The 17,657-nt window shown below is 34.6% G+C and overlaps 2 long non-coding RNA genes across 6 annotated transcripts in view; one reads left to right on the top strand and one right to left on the bottom strand.

Annotated features, from left to right (window-relative positions):
* The window catches only part of LOC143661902 (uncharacterized), a 110,469-nt gene that overhangs the window by 60,768 nt on the left and 32,044 nt on the right, over nucleotides 1-17,657 (bottom strand). The gene's annotated exons all lie outside the window — the stretch shown is intronic.
* LOC143661901 (uncharacterized) overlaps nucleotides 1-17,657 on the top strand; it is a 123,885-nt gene that overhangs the window by 77,990 nt on the left and 28,238 nt on the right. Inside the window, exon 6 of one of the 5 annotated variants that reach the window (XR_013164929.1) lies at nucleotides 4,080-4,127. The exons of the other annotated variants lie outside the window; for them this stretch is intronic. This is a non-coding gene — a long non-coding RNA (uncharacterized LOC143661901). Of the gene's footprint in view, nucleotides 1-4,079; nucleotides 4,128-17,657 lie in introns of those variants that run through there. 5 annotated transcript variants of the gene reach the window in all.

The raw sequence follows: 17,657 nt of genomic DNA, 5'->3' as shown, positions 1-17,657 counted from the left end.
TATTAAAAATATTTGCATGTTTGTTTGTTGTTTACAATAGAAAAAAGCAAAAAAGTGTAGCTGTTTATATTCCAGGAACTCTGTAATTGAATATAGAAAAATTCTTCTTAACTGTACTGTTCCTTTTAGTGTTAGGTACTTATATACTATTGTTCCTTGAATAGTTAAAAAAAATCCTTAATTTTGGATATAAAAGAAAAGTATGGTCATGATGAACAGAAAGTCTAATATGATGACTAAAGTGTCCTGCTAAACCATCCTATATCTATTCCTCTTCCCAGGTATAATCACTAACTGTTTTTGTAGACTTCCAGAAGTTTTTCATTCAAATACAAGTATAAACATAAATGTAATATAAATATACGTTACACATATTTAAAACCACAGTATTCTTTTTAAAAGAAACTAACAAGGCAGCACTTTCAGTACTTCAGGCCCCTTTACAGGTGAAGAGAAAACAACAAACAGCTAGTGAGAGAGACAGACAAGCAGATAGACACATCCCAGGGACCTAGTTCTTCTCCCCCACAGGCCTGTAGAATTTCAAACTAAAGATGCCAGAGAGATCCTGAATTCTGGTGGCAGCACAGGCTGGGAAAACATTGGTTGAATCCCAACTGCAGGCCAGTGTCTCCCTTCCTGGCCCAGCCCAAGAATGAGCAGATGACACTCCAGTGTCTCTCCGTCAGGAGCTTTCTTCCATGTCCACTGGTAATCCCCTGCAGAGAAAGTCTGTGTCCAATGCCTTTGGCCTCCACCCCATATGGCCACAACCTGGGACTTCCTTCTCCCAGGTTCAGGGGGCCCAGTTTGGTTGCAGGTCTACAGTTTCCTGGGATCTCATTTCAGGGATGAGAGAGGAGCAAGATGAGTGACTGGCTCTCCAGGAGACTAGAGTCCAGTGGGTAAAGACAATTGAAAAACAGAATAGGGAGCCACTATGTGGTAAGGGTGGTTTGATGAGGGTGGGATCTCTTGCCCTGTAGAGCTATGAAACACCCCACAACTGATAGCCCATGGGAAGAAGAAATTACCACCTGGTAGGAAGCACCTGGACTCTTCTAAAGTCTAAGAAACAGGGTGGAATGTGTTCCATCTTATTAGGGTGGATCTTCAGGCACTTCGTGAACCCCTAGGTCAAAATCCACTATAAGACAGAGGCCTGATGGTGGGTGGCGCCAGATGTGAGTGGCGGTTCCAGTAATGGAGAGCTATCAGGGATGAATGGTGAGGCAGCATCTGCCCCCAACCCCACTGCAACCCCCAGGCCATAGCTCTGCACTGAAATTGTCTTACAGAGAAAAACATCTCTCAGACAACAAAAGCACTGGAAGTGTGGTTGGAGGCCTCCAAAGATGCACAGACTCAGGAATCCTCTGGAGATCCATAACCTCACCTCTCCTCTCAGGCCCTGTACCATTTGTAGGTTCAAGGCCAACCCCAGTGCCCAGCTCAGAGGACATCTCCTCCCAGGTGATAATGCCTCTCAAGGGCCTGCCCACAAGCCCATGAGCTGCTATTCTCCATCTTGGCCCCTGGCTGGAGACATTTTGATTTTTCTTCAACGGCAGTTGAGAAGATGATTACCATGCACAGAGGATGTGCATTGTGAAGGCTCAGTGGAGAGCCAGGCAGGGCATTTGTGCCTGTGGCTTTCACAGCCCCAGCCTTCTGGGCAAATGTTGTCTTACCATGTTTGGTGATTCCTGTTTGAACTTCAAGTGCCAAAGACAGTGCCTGGGTGGGACAGGTATTGTGCTCATAAAAGGATGGCCAGTGGCAGCAGTGCTGGATGGAAGCACAACAGTGGGATAGGTGTACCTGAAGGGAGAGTAGGTGAGGGAACAGCCTGGGAGATAGAGGAGGGATGTCCCTGGATTTGACATGGAAAGTAAGGCCTCAAGATTTCTTCTTCCCATGGTCTTGTGTGCTTAGTGGGCTTACTTGTACAGGCAAGGCCCTGGCCCTGCTGGGTGGCCAAGGGGCTTGGGAGGAAGGGTCAGGAAGGCTAGGTGGCTGCTGACTGGGGAGTTTGACAGGGGTGCTGGCAGTTCCAATTGGATGGTTGGAACCTGCCAGGGACAGATGTGGGAAAGGGGTGTGCTGGGAACGGGTACATGTGCAGTGGGATTGGTGAATATTTGAGGCACTGATCTTACTGGGCAGGATGAGATAGCACCAAAGACAAACCACTCTGAGGATACCCAACCAGCTGGGGTATCAGATGCCAAGTGGCGGCTAGCTTACTTGGAACCTCTATGTGGCATGTCCAGGATCTTGGGAGACACTAGGCCTCTGGTATTTAGGGGTCAGCCTACTGCCTTCCTTCTAGCCACAGTCCTTGCTCTTGGGGTGTGGGTGTGAGCCAGATATAAGTCATACCATGGCCCAGACTCCAATGAAAATATGGTAGCAAACATGTCCTGGAGGCTGGGAGCTGGGCAATGGGGTATGAATCCCTACTACCTCCATGAGCTTCCACAGACCAGAGCAGGTTCTTGAGACTCCAGATGGCAGTGGCCAGCATCTATGACCATATCACCCTGAAAGCAACTATCTCTCTGTTCTCAAAAGGTAAGCAGTGTCAGGCCTGCTTAGTAGTTGCACAGTGAAAAAGTTACTGCACATGTATTCTTTTTCATTGTTGTACAGGCATTATAATTTAATAGTGCAAATAATTTTTAATTCTAATATGTATAAAGAAGGAAAAATGTCTAGCAAGAAATTTAAAGTTAAAATCATGCATTTGATTCACAAGCTTTTTTAATGCATTTTTTTGAGATAATGTCATGCACCATAGAATCCATCCAAAGTACACAGTCAGTGGTTCACAATATCTTTATATGGCTTGTCTCAGTCTGACATTACCTGGAAGTGCTTCCAGTGTTACTGCTGATTATAATGTTTGATGAAATGTTCTTGATTTAAAATAATTTTACTTTCACCCTAGTGTTATGTTTGTAAAACTTCAAATATTTTACAAGAATCAAATTGCTATCTATTTTTTAATTTGCTAAATAATTACATAAAACTAATAGCTTTTCCATTATTTTATTATTTTTTCATTAATGGAATAGACTCCACTTGTCAAATTTGTGTTATTATTTAAACATACTAGTGATATGCAGTGGCTATAATAAATAGCTAATTGGTTAAAATTGTATTTATATATTTGTATACCTGTATTGAGTATAGATTGTAGATAAAATTTCCAATGCTTTTTATATTTGTGTACTGTATTAGTCCAATCAAACAATTTGTACAGGGTATTTTACTTTAGAAGAGTTTCCAGCACAGCAGAAATAACAATGTCTTAACATATTTGGAAATTCACAGTACTACGTTTAGAGTTATCTTGATATTTAATTGTTATATCTCAGTTGGGTAACAAGATTTTTTTGCTTTATTTTAGAGTGACTATTTGTACATTTTCTTAGAAAAAAATCAATTTCTCCAGATATGCAAACTTTTGAAAATGGAATTATACCCATTTTTCTTAAATTAAAACATTTCCCTAAATTAATTGCTGATTCTCTTAAATTGTCACCTTTATTTTTCTTGTATCCTTTTCAATTCATTGATTTGACTGTCAAAGTTTTTCTTTATTGATTTTTATCCAATAATATATTTCTTCACATCAATCTCATCTTATTTTTCTTTTTATATTTTATAATATCAGTTTAATTTGTAAAATTTGAAACTTCAATTTTTTCTTTTCACATTATCTTCATATATAAATTTGAACATTTGTTTCCTTCATTTTCAAGTCTACCAATTTTGTAAAAAGTGTTTTAAGTTCACTTTTTCAAACTTAACAGCTGTGCCCATTTTCATAGTTCTGACTGCTTTCATTCTTCATGGTGATCATGACTCTACTTTGTAATGTCCCTTTAATTTTACTCTACCCTAATTATTACATAGTTGTAGAGCATTTCCTGTACTCAAATTCTAATTGGATGTCATATTTTTTATTTATTTTGTTTGCTTTTCTTTGTACTACTCTTTACTTTTTTATCTTAATTTCATAGTGTTGAGAATTCATGGTGCATTTCAAATATGTATATAATTTTTTTTTCCAGAATATGAGATTTTCTCTGAGGTTTACTACAGGACATATTGGATGGATATTCAGTGGGTATGCTGAAATCGAATAAAGTATATGTATGGCTTTAAAAAGTGTCAATTTTAATTAACCTAGTTGTATTGGTTTGTAAAACTGCTGGAATGCAATATACCAGAAATGGGATGGCTTTTATGAAGGGAATTTATTAAGTTTCAAGTTTACAATTCTAAGGCCATAAATAGTCTGAACTAAGGCATCCAGAGAAATATACCTTGACTCTAGAAAGGTCAGTGTGTTGAGAACACCTCTGTCAGCTGGAAAGGCACTTGGCTTGCATCTGCTGGGATCTTTGGCTTCTCATTTCAAATGGCTTCCCTAGGGCCATTTACTTTCTGCATCTCCATATGTTTATATTAAATTTAAGATAATATAAATTAAATTTAATAATTTAATTTAAATTATTAAATTTAATAATAAGAAACAATCCTATTAAAAATTGGACAAAAGAGCTGTAAGGACATTTGCAAAGAAGATATAGAAATGGCAAACAAGCATGTGAAATGATGTCATTCATCATAATTATTATAAAGCTATAAATTAAAACAATGAGATACCACTACATGTATATTAGAATAACTAAAATCCAATGGGGATGTGGAGCAACAAGAACTCTATTTTATTGCTGCTTGGAAGCCAAAATTGTGGACAGTTTAGTAGGTTCTTAAGAAGCTTAACATAGACCTACTATATTATCTAGCTATTATACATATAGATATTTAGACAAAGATTTGGAAACCTATGTTCATATAAAATTGCACATTCACATTTACAGAAGGTTTATTCATAATTGTTAAAATTTGAAAACAACCGAAAGGGACCTCCATAGAGGAATGTATAAACTAGCTGTGGCACATCCATACAATGAAATAGGAATAAATAATAAAAAAATAAGCAATCAAGCCTGGTAAAAGTAATCACAGAGGAACTTTAAGAGCATATTGCTAAGTGGAGAGCCAGAATGAAATGGCTATATTTTGTATGGCTCCTATTAAATGACATTTTGGAAAACATAAAACAGAAGAGGCAATAAAAATAACAGTGGCTTCAATGGGTTCATGGTGTTTGTGGGGTAGGTATGAATAGGCAGGGCACATGGCATATTTAGCCCAGTGGAATTATTCTGTTTGATTCCACATTGGCTGGTACATGACATTACACATTTGTCAACACACATATAACTGTACATACAAAGAGTAGAATCCAATATAAACTATAGACTTAACTACTATGAATATCCCAATGTTGGTTAATCAGTTGCAGTAAATGTACCACACTAATGTAAAATTTCAGTAATAGAGGAAACTATGTAGGTTTGGGAGAATACAGAGACATTGTACTTATATTTTCCATAAATCTAAAACTTCTCTAAAGTGAAGTTTATTATTTAAAAAATATTCAGTTTTTGGAGTGGTAACTTCAGATACTATAATTACATGACAAAACATACTAGGTGTCACACATTAAATAAATAGAACATAAAGAAATTTAGGCACACAACACAGATTTTAGACTTGGGAGGGAAGAAAATTAAAATGAATATTGTAGAACTATCTTAGACCTTTCAAAAGATAAACAGAAATGGGGAAGAAGAATTGTCATGTCAACCTTTTAGAGATGAAAATTACAGTGTCTGAGATGAAACTTACCCTAGATGAGATTGATGACAAACTATACTCATCAGAATCAAAAACATTAAACTTGAAGGCATGTCAGTAAAATTATTCATTTTAAAACTCTGAGCAAAAATTTGCAAAATAATGAAAATAGTACCAGTTAGGTTTGGGAAAACCAGAGTTGTGTAATATGGAGTATTGGAGTCCCTAAAGGAGGCAGCAATTTGAGGGGGACAGTGAAAAGCATTTTGAAAAAGATAGGCTGAAAATATTTCAAACTTAATGTCAACTATAAAATTACAGAGCCAAGAAGCCCAACACGCATAAGACACAGTCATAACATCATGTAAGTTTAACACTATGTTAAAGTACATCCTGAGAGAGAAAAATCTATGCAATTGACTAGAATGTAAAAACAAAACTATTAAATAAACAAAGATGGAGATGATATTAAAATTCTTATGGTTCCCATTGGAAATAATACAAGTGAGAAAACTGTGAGGGAATAGCTTTAAAGCATAGACAGAAAATAATTAACTTAGATTTTCATATACATCAAAAATACTTTTCCATATTAAGATGGCAGAATAAGAAGCTTCAGCATTCTGCCTCCCCATAAGTTTGAAAAACCAGCAAGTAGTGTGATAAACATTTTCTCTAAGCTCCAGGAAACTGTTAAAGAGTGCAGGAGCAGGGCAAGCATCACAGCAAGGAAAAGGGCAATTTAAAAATATATAGCATCTCCTGACACTGGGGCTGGCCCTTTCCACAACCCTCTCTTGCTCAGGGTGGAGCCAGCCTGTGGTCCCAGTGAAGATCCCAGGTTTTGGATCCAAAGGGAGGAAAGTAACCCTCCTGTAAATATTGGGAGTATTTATGTCTGGCCCATTAGTCTGCTGGTGATCTGAAGAACTCACCTTGCCAGTACCTGCCCTGTGTGTAGAAGGAAACTCACAGAGCTGTCCTACAGAATACTGTGAGAGGATAGTCATGTCAGTATGTGGAGTGAGGGAATGCTGACTGAAGTACATATAGTGCCAGGCCCAGAAATGTAAGGAACTATTTCCCAAAGAAGAGGGGACACTTTTATCTGTGTTAATGGTGGTATTTTGAGAGCAAAGCACACATGCCTAAAACAAGGAACACACGCAAAAAGACTCAGGATGCCTCTGTGCTTTGGCCTTGAGCTTTTCTCCAAACTCCTTGTATGCATAAGTTCTGAAGGACAGCATTTACACAGGTGTATCAGCAAAGACTGGGAATGGTGGTGGTGTTAATTCTTGGCATTCAAGGTAAGGTCTCTCATAAATATCTGCCTATAAGCTTAAGGAACAGATGCCACAGAGTCTACCTTTGTGATGATATGTTAAAGTATCAAAATGCTCAGATTTCAACAAAATAATATAAAACATACAAAGAAAAAAAAGGAAGCAATGGCACAGGTAAGGGAGATTGAAGGATCAGAAACCATCAGTGCTGAAAATCAGACAAGAGGCACTCCAGGCAGAAACTTAAAAATGGACCTAAAGCTAATGGAAAACATGGACAAAGAACTAAAGAAAATTAGGGAAACTGTAGATGAGCAGAAAGAGAATACCAACAAAGGGATGGAAATTATGAAAAGGAGCAAAACTGCTGAAGACCACATAAACAGAAATAGAAGGCAATGCCTTGAGTAGTAAAGCAGCAGATTAGAGCAGGAAGAGGAAAGAATCAGGGAACTTGAAGATAAGAGAATTAAATAATTCAGTCTGTTGAGCAGAAAGAAGAAAAATGAAATAAGTAAACACAATCTGAAGAACCTGTGAAACACTATCAAGCATGCCACTATGCATATTGTAGGCAATACAGAAGAAGAAAAAGGAAATAGAAATAGAAAAAGTATTCAGAGAAATTATGGAAAGCTTCCCCCTATTTAATAAAAGACATGGATATATACATCCAAGATGACCAACAAACCCAAACAGGATAAAGTCAAATAGAGCCACACCATTCCATATTATAATCAAATTGTTTAATGGCAAAGAATGGCAAAGAATTCTGACAGCTGCAAGTGAGTTTTAATGTGTTCCATAAAATGTTCACAGCATATATGTGACATAGAATTTTTATCTGGAGTACATAGGGTATATTCAAATCTCAAAATTAAAAAACCAAACAGTCTAATTAGAAATTGGACAAACTGCAGGAGCAAATATTTCTCTGAAGATCATTTGCAGATGTAAAATAAGCACATGAAAAATGTTTAACACCGTTTACCATTAGTGAAATTCCAATTAAAAACATGAGATACCACCATTAAACTATCATAATGGCCAAAGAAAATAATAATGACAACACCAAATACTGATAAGAATGCAGAGAAATTAAATCACTTGTTCACTTTTAGAGCAAGTTTTAAAGTCAGCCAGTCTGGAAAACACTTTGTAGTTTCTTCTAAAGTGTAAAATGTAGTTCCACATATTCTACTAGCCAGCAATTATGCAACTGGGCACATATCACAGATTTCCACCCAAAGCCCTGTACATAAATATTGAAATCATATCTGTTTTAATAGCCCAAACACAAGCAACCTAAATATTTTTCTCTGGGTGAATAGTTAAACCCATTGTGGTATATTCATTCCATGATCTACTCACCCTCAAAGGAAAAATAACAGCATATTGACACATGAAACAACTTGGATGAGCCTAAAAGGAATTATCGTGAATGAAAAAATCCAATATGAAAGGGGTATATACTATATAATTCTATTTATATTACTTTCTTCAAAATATTATAGAGATGGAGTGGTTGTCAGAGTGTACAGAGTGAGAGGGAATAGTAGTTATTAAAACAGGGCAGAATGTGCTTTGAAAACTGTTGGCTTTTTACTTTCTTTCCTTCATATATATATATATTATGTTCTAAAATAAAAAAAACTTGCAAACATCCTAAAAATGGGGGATGTAGCAAGAAGGGGTGTTGTGTTAATGAAACAGTCCTATATTATGATGCACTGGTGGTGACAAAGATTTGCATGTACTATATAATTGTATAGAGCCACAACAAAGACACATACACACATAAACACAAATTCAGGAAGTGTATAACTAGTGAAATATGAATGTGTCTTATAGATTGCAGTAATGAGATAACCCTGTATATTTTTTACAACTTTCTGTGAATTTGTTTCAAAATTGAAAGTTAAACAATTCTCATTTAGATAAAAGAAGGAGAAAAGGAATGTAAAGTTGACAAATGACAAATCAGAAAATAGAAAGCAAATATTAGAATAACAGAGTCAGCACTTACCATATTAATACTATATCAACTAGGAATACTGCAAACACCTGAATTAAAAGTAAGAGACTGACAAAATGAATAAGAAAGCAAGACCCAAATATATCTTGCCTATCAATAACATACTTTATATATACAGGAACAAATAGCTTAAAAAAAGATGGAAAAATATAATAAGACAGTATGGGTAAAAAGAAAGATCAAGTGGATAAATTAATATCAAATTAATTTCAGAGCAAATAGTTTTATCAGTGTAAAGAAGTTCATTTCACAATGATAAAGTGACAATCAAGAGGATATAATAAACAAATTCTTGCATATACTAACAGATGCCCCTGCATAAGCAGGAAGTGAAGGTTAAGTGAGAGTTGTCAACTACCAACCAGAGCATAGAAGGTGGGCCAGAACACAGACACACAAGCTGTATTCTTATTTGTTTAAGTAGCTAAAGGAAATTTCCTTCTAATAACTAAGTGAACATTAAGCTAACTGAGAAGAAACTTCAGTGGCAATTTATGAAAAAGAATACAGACTTCACAAACTTAATCCAGGAAAATTACTAAACAAACAATGTCAAAAACAACCTTAAAAGAGAAGGATATGATTTCCAGAGATGACACATTATATTATAAAAACATCCATGATTCAGAACACATTACAAGATATATAGAGAAATAGACACATATAACCCACACACAGGAAAATAAAGCTGTCACTAAAAGTGTCCCTGAGGAAGCTCAGTTGTTGAATATAGTAGAAAAGTCTTTTGTCAACTAATATAATAATTTTCAAAGAACTGAAGGCCACATATCTAAAGAATTAAAGGGAAGGACAACATAATATCTCACTGAATAGATAATATCAAGAAATAGATATTAACAAAAGCAAACAAAATTTTCCATAATTTAAAAGTACAATAAAAAATGAAAATATCACTAGAGGATGCAAGAACTAGTTGAAGTGACAGAGGAAAAATATCATTGAACTTGGAGAGAGGTCATTCTGTGTATCCAGCCTGAGAATCAATAAGAAAAATTAACAGAGCCTTAGAGACTGGTGGTTTACCAAAAGGAACTGTTCATCACCATCATACATGCAAACATACACATATAAACAGTTCTATAAGGATAAGAGATAGACATCAGAGCAAAAAGATATTTGAAAAAATAATGGCTGTAAATTCCAAAAATTTGTTTAAACATTAATCTGCACAGCTCAACAAACTCAGTTGGAAACAATCAAAGACAGCCACACCTACACACATCAATGTCAAACTGCTGTAGGTCAAAGATAAAAAAAATTCAGAAGAGAATAGTGATACATCATGTAGGAGATATTCTCAGGAAGAGTAACAGCTGAATTCTAATTGGGAACATGGATAGCAGTAGTCAGCAGGATGATCTCTTTAAAGTGCTGAGGGAAAAAGGCTGTAAATGAAGAATTCTGAACACAATAATAATATCCTTCAAAATCACATGATAAATTCAGACATTACTAGAAAAGTAAAACCTGAAAATAGATCACTAGAAAAACTGTCCTATGGCAATACTAAAGAGAATTCTTCAGGCTACAAAGAGAAGACACTGGATAATAACTCAAATGCTAAAAGAGAAAAAGAGAAGGGAAAAGAAGAAAGAAAAAGAAAAGTAAAAGAGAAAAATAACAATACCAAAAAAGGCAAATATATATGTAAGAAAATGCAAATGCTTTTTTCTTGTGATTCCTCTTCTATCTGCTTGAAAACACAACTGCATAAAGCAGTAATCATAAAACTTTGTTTATGGGCTTATAAAATATAAAGATGTCATTTTTTGTACAATAACAGAATGGAGAACAAAGCTAAATTGCAACAAAATTGTGTATAGGATTGAAATAAAATTGATATTAACCTAAACTAAGATGATTTAATTAATATTTCAACTATATTCCCTTGGACAACCACTAAAAAATGGTTTATATATATATATATATATATATATATAGTAAAAGAACAAGAAGGGAACTAAATTATATACTATAAATATATTTTTAACAAAAAATAAGACAGTAATGAGGTGATAGAGGGACCGAAAATAGTCTTCACTTAACAATCCATAATATTAAGTGTAAGTAGGCTAAACATTCTTATCAGAAGTCACAGATTGGGGTGGACAATGGTGGCTCAGTGGCAGTGTTTTTGCCTGCCCTGCCAGAGACCCAGGTTTGATTCCTAGAACCTGCCCATGTAAAAAAAAAAAGGTCAGAGATTGGCAGAATAGATTAAAAAAAGAAGCAAGAAAAAAACCAAAAAGCAACTTCTATGCTTTTTACAAGAGACATAATTTATACTTAAAGACACAAATAGTTTTAACATAAAAGAAGGAAAAAGTGTTAGAAAATGAAACCACTGTCCAAAATAAATATGGAGTTGGTATCCCAATTAGATAAAATAGAATTTAAGAAAACTTCTTATTAGAGTAGAAATATGTCACTATTAATCCACTAGGAAGACCTAACAGTTTTAGACATGCATGCCCTGAAAAATACAACCCCAATATACATGAAGCAAAAACTGACAGAAATAAATGGAAACATAAACAATTCAAAAATAATAAATTGATACTTGATTACCACACTTTCAATAATGGCTAGAACAACCACAAAGAACAATCAATGAAGAAGGACTTGTACAATTCTCTAAAAAAACTACATAGTAGACATCTATGGAACTCTCTATCCAACAAATGTGGAATACACATTCTTCTCAAGAACAGTTGGATGTTTTCCAGGATAGTTAATATGCAAGGCCACAAAAGAAGTCTCATAACTGTAAAACAATTGAGATGATATATTACATGTTCTTTGACCACATGGATGTAAGTAAAAATTAATAGCAGAAGGAAATGAGGGAAATTCTCAAATGCATGGAAATTAAATAGCACACTCCAAAGTAACTAATGTGTCAAAGAAAAATAGAAGTGAAATTAGAAACTATCTTCAGACTAATTAAATTTATATCACAGCACATTTAAACTTATGGAATGAAGTGAAAGCATGGCTTAGAGAAACAATATATAGCTATGAATAGTTACAATAAAAATATGAAGCATATCAATAATCTTAAGAATCTAGAAACCATCTGTGGTGGTTTGAAAAGATTCATGTACCCTAGAAAAGTAATGTTTTAATCCTAAACCAATCTTGTGGCAGCAACTTTCTCTTGATCCTTATTTAGCAGTGTATGGTGGAAAGTTGATTAGATTATCTCCATGCAGATGTGTCTCCACCCATTCCAGGTGGGTCTTAATTAGTTTACTGGAATCCTACAAAAGAAGAAGTATCTTGGAGAATGCCACAGAATGACGTAGCCACCAACCAGAGATCTTTGGAGATGAAGAAGGAAGAAAATACCTCCATGGGAGCCTCATGAAACAGGAAGCCAGGAGAGAAAGCTATCAGATAACATCATGTTCACTATGTGCCTTTCCAGAAAAGAGAGAGAAACACTGACCATGTTCACCACATGCCTATCCATTTGAGAGAAAACCCCTGAACTTCATCAGCCTTCTTGAACCAAAGTATCTTTCCCTGGATGCCTTAGATTGGACATTTCTATAGACTTGCTTTAATTGGGACATTTTCATGGCCTTAGAACTTTAAACTAGCAACTTATTAAATTCTTTTTTTAAAAGCCATTCCATTTCTGGTATATTGCATCCCAGCAGCTAGCAAACTAGAACACCATCTTAAAAAACTATAAATAATATAAAAAACAAAAACTAACATGTGAAATATATAATAAAATTACAGAAAAAATGAAGGAAAGAGAAAATATAAAAGCAGTATAGTAAAACAACAAACCAAAAAAGTAGTTGTTAAAAAAGATTAAAAAAAATTAATGCAACTTTTGTTAGATTTACAAAGAAATCAGAATTAAAAGCAAGAATTCATGAGAGGACATTACTACTAATCTTAGGGAAGAAGTGACTTAATAGATTATAAATAATCATATGCCTACAAAATAGATAACCTAGAAATGGTCACATTCATAGAAAGATATAAAACACCAAAACTGACTCAAAAAGAAATAAAGAAGTCTAAATAAATCTATCACAAGTAAAAAGATTGAATTGGTAGTAATAAAAGTGAATGACACTAAGGAAAATACAGATCCAAATTCTTCATTGGAGAATAAAAAAGAAATATTAAAGAAACAATAAGAATTAGCATCAATTCTTCACAGTATCTTAAAAAAATGGAGCACATCCTAACTAATTTAACCAATATTATCCTGATAAAAAAGATGACACTTGGCAGTGGACCTGATGTTTTTAATTCTTTACAGGAGCATGGGTCTGTAGGCCCAAGGATTGTCAGAACTAAACATACATTCACATATATCTGAGTATTTTAAGTATACCTTAAATAATTTTGTTTATACTCATTTAGAGCCGTCCTTTTCACACATCCTCTGAAACTGCACCCAACATTTGTGAGTCATAAGAAAGACAGAACCTGGAGATATGAAAGTCCTCAACCAACTGCTGACTTGTTGCTCTCTGACCAAGAGACTCCTCCTCATGTTGCTGAATGACATCAGCTAGACACATGAACCCTTCCATTTCTCTTCTTTCTGAGAATTTTTCCTGATGCCTATCACTTCTGGGTAATGTCCCTTAGGACACGCCTCTCAAAAAGTCTCCTGCTATGAAAGATTTCCCCTCTTAGGAATAACTATAAAAATAACTACTCCCAAATAAACTTTTTGTATGCCTTGTGTTGTGGCCATTTGGTAGCCATGTCTTTTACCTTGATCAGTTCCCAAATCCTGGAATTCACAAAAAGCATGAGGGGAAATGCTGGTATTCCTCCAGCAGATGCTGAGAATAGTAGTTTAATAACCTATGTACATTCTCATCAGTTGCATAAACAATTGTTCTGTCAGTTCCCCTGTATCCAGGTGTTAAACAGTACTGAGCATCACCCATGATCATGGGAGAAAAATATCTTTCAACAATGAACCTAGGCTTTAATTCCATCTCATGCTGGGTCACACTAGATCCATTATCACCCACATACACATTTCTCTGTGGGATTCCATGCTACTTTAAGAACAGTTCACCCTCTTACATTGGAAGAGGTCTTGATCCATTAAGTGAAAATTGTCTCAGAAGTTTTTCCCCTCTAGGGAGTATAAAAAAATGCAATTTAGGTTTCAGTCGGTACTAATCATTCATTTGTGCCCACCTACCATCTCATTTGTTATACTTTCTTTCATCTTATATGAACTTGTCTTTCTCCTACTAGGGACATGGTACTAATTTAAAATGAGAATTAAGAACATGAATTGAATAAATTGTTCACTAGATAGATAAATATGTGGCAGATATATAAGGATTGCAGTTCCCTTATTTGGTGAAAATAAATATTAGGTAACAAATTAATTGCAAGATTTTATTATGTAATTGGCATTAAAAACTCAATATATTAGAATACTAGATATTTTATATCTTATATTCCCTTTTAATTACAATTTAACAAAATTATCTTTAATTATGTTACTTTGTCTTTTAAAATACTTTAGTTATATTTGAAATTATAAAACATAGCCCTTGAAAGCCCTAGACAAGAAAATGAAATGCAAATATAACTCATCCACTTTTGCACAAACCAAAAAGGAATGTAGTTTATAGTAAAACTTGGGGTAGAACAAGCACTGGACCCAGAGTAAATAAATGTCCTTCTCTATATAAGCACACAAATAACTGAAGAAAGATGACATAGGAAATACTCATCTTATGAAATGGGAAAAAACAAAAGATTTCAAAAGAAACAAAAAGAGGATGAATTAATCTAAAAGTAAATGGGGTCTAATAAAAAGAAAGTAAACAGAATGCAATTGAAAACTGTATTATTTCTTTGGCAGTACCAATAGAATACATTAAACAAAATGTATCATAAAAGAGCATTTATCATAAAAGATATATTAGGAAATTAAAGACAGCATTGCCATAAAAAAGAAATTATTAGATTGGGGAACGCTATGGCTAATCCTATGGCAATTATATATAAACATCTAAAATAAAGTGTCCCTTACTTTCCAAATTCGAATTACCAAAGTTGAGATTTGTGGAAGGAATTTTTCCAAATGTAATTTAAGGTAGAAAAATTCTTGGCTCCACCATTAGACTTGGAGCCTCACATTTGAATTTTGACTGTTTTATTTGCTTTTTCATGTTTAGCACCTCTTATTTTAGCCAGCTCCTAACAAATGCTTGCTAGAAATATTAGAATCTAGGATGAATACATAAATCTTAAATATGTAAATCACTTCCAGTCTCCACGAATTCTTAGTCATAGGCATTAAGTCTCTACTATTGCTCAGATGTGGCCTCACTATCTCTAAGCTCAACTCTGTAAGTGAAAGCATTGCCATCCCCACTACATGGGACATGGCATCCAGGGGTGCAAGGTTTCCTGGCTGTGTGGGATATGAATTTCAGGGATGAGTCAACCCTGGCACTGTGGGATCAAAAACTCCATCCTGACAAAAAAAGGGGGAAAAGAAGTGTAACTAATAAAGTATCAGTGGCAGAAAGTTCAAATAGAGTGAAGAGGCTACTCTGGAGGTTGCTTTTACACAAGCTTCAGTTTGACATTGCTACCTGTCATAACTTGTCAACCCCAACCTAAAACCATTTCCAACCAATCCTAAAGAATATTTAGGGCAATATATAAGATTCTACAAAGATTCCATGTGCTAAAGTAACTTTCCAGAAACCTACAACCTCCATATGTGTTTCTGGACCACATAGGTCCTAAAATCTAGAGGGCCCAGCATCTCCAGAACATCAGCTAGTTCCATCTCCCTGCCCCATATTATTGACTGTGCCTTTTGCATGAAAAAGTTAGAATGGTCATAACCCAAATACCCCTAAAGAAAGGAATAGAAAGATCAAAGGGAATGATGGAGTTATACAGAGAGGATAGGATTTAAAAAATGAATATAATTGCAGACTCATTAAATTGATATCTCTTTTAGTCTCCAGTATCTTAGAGCATCTTGAAGTAAAAACCTAAAATTGTGGAGTAGTAACCCATGCCAAACTCCGAAATGTGTTCTACAGCTAATTGTGATGCTGTGCTTTGAAATCCATTGCTTTTTTGTATATATGTTATTTTTCACAAAAAAAGAATTTAAAAAGTTGATTATGATGAAAAATATTTATTCTTTCTAACCTCCTATATTCTGGAGCAGCTAGAAGGAAAAATCTGAGAGAATCATGTGGCAGCCCATGACAAACTATGACAAGTAACTACTTGTTGAAGAGTGCTTTGAAACCTATTGGTTTTTTCTTTCTTTGCTTTGTATATATGTTATATTATACAATAAAAAGTTTTAAAAAGTATGATTACAAAGCAGTGTAGTTTCTCCCATTGTAGTGTCATACATTTAAAGAAATATACATTTGAATATTGATTTTCTGAACAAAACTTAAGCAGTTGTATGTCACAGAAGTGACATTTAAATTCTGCAGATAATGGTTATCAGTGTTTCATATACTAATTACCATAGAGCAGGAACTGAAGAAATAGTATTGTGAGGCTAGAGGATGGAATGGTTGAGTAGACAGCTGATGGTGTGGATAAATATAAAAGAGTTTCCAATTGCATATTACAGAAATCATGCCAAAAAACTTGACATTTAGGTCATAGGTGTTGCAGAAGTAATTACGGAATTTTATTGTTCAGGTCTGCATTGGTGTATATCTTTGAATGACAGCCTGCAGCATAATTGGAAAAGAATTGAAAAAGATAAATAGCAGGAAGGGAAATAAGACTTGTATTTTAATTATGCACCAGGGCTTCTGAAGTGCTTAATTTAGGGGTGCTGTGGAGAAAATAATGGTGGTGAGGAAGGCAGAGAGAACTATGCCTCATCACTGAGACTATACACTTGGCTTCATTTCTGCTTCATTGTTTTTTTCTACAGGTTTACCATGTAAGCTGTTGTTTGGATAAAGACTACTACTTTCATGAATAAGAAATAAACTTGAAAACAACTGAATTTTAAAACTTAGAGTTCATTCCAGAAAGTAGATCATAGATTCTAGATTAAGAATATTGGACATGCAGTGATGAATGAAATATTTAATAAAATTGAGAACTTTTAGACCAATTATAAGTAAAAGGATAAATTTAAAAAATGAAATGAAAACAATATTAAAATATTCAGCCTGGTGAACTGGGGAGTTAAGAGCACTGTCTGAATAATGAAAAAGGAACAATAAATCAGTTTTGTAGATGAGGGAAAGGTATAGGTGGACTTTTTAGTGGTGCATATCCAGGTAAATGTTATCAGGAGAAGGTCAGAAGACTAATGATGATGATATAAGAGTAATAAATAAAGCCAAGGAAATACAAGAATTTACAGATAGAATAGGAAGAATGGATAATTTTTGCTTAAATGTATGATTTCATAATAGAATCTAAAGAAATATAAACTTTTATGTGGTACTTACATGGTATTAACTTAAGTAGTAACAACTTAAAATCAGTTGAATGCTTGTGAGGAAGATTAGAGAGGGAATGTTGCAGCACATGTGGAGATGTCCTGCAGTCTGCCTGCTCACCAGAGTTTAAAAACAGAGGAAGGAAAA

This window comes from Tamandua tetradactyla, chromosome 18, assembly GCF_023851605.1.
Source record: "Tamandua tetradactyla isolate mTamTet1 chromosome 18, mTamTet1.pri, whole genome shotgun sequence".
NCBI lineage: Eukaryota > Metazoa > Chordata > Mammalia > Pilosa > Myrmecophagidae > Tamandua > Tamandua tetradactyla.
Note: the sequence above shows the minus strand (reverse complement) of the source record. Positions and strands in the feature narration are given on the sequence as shown.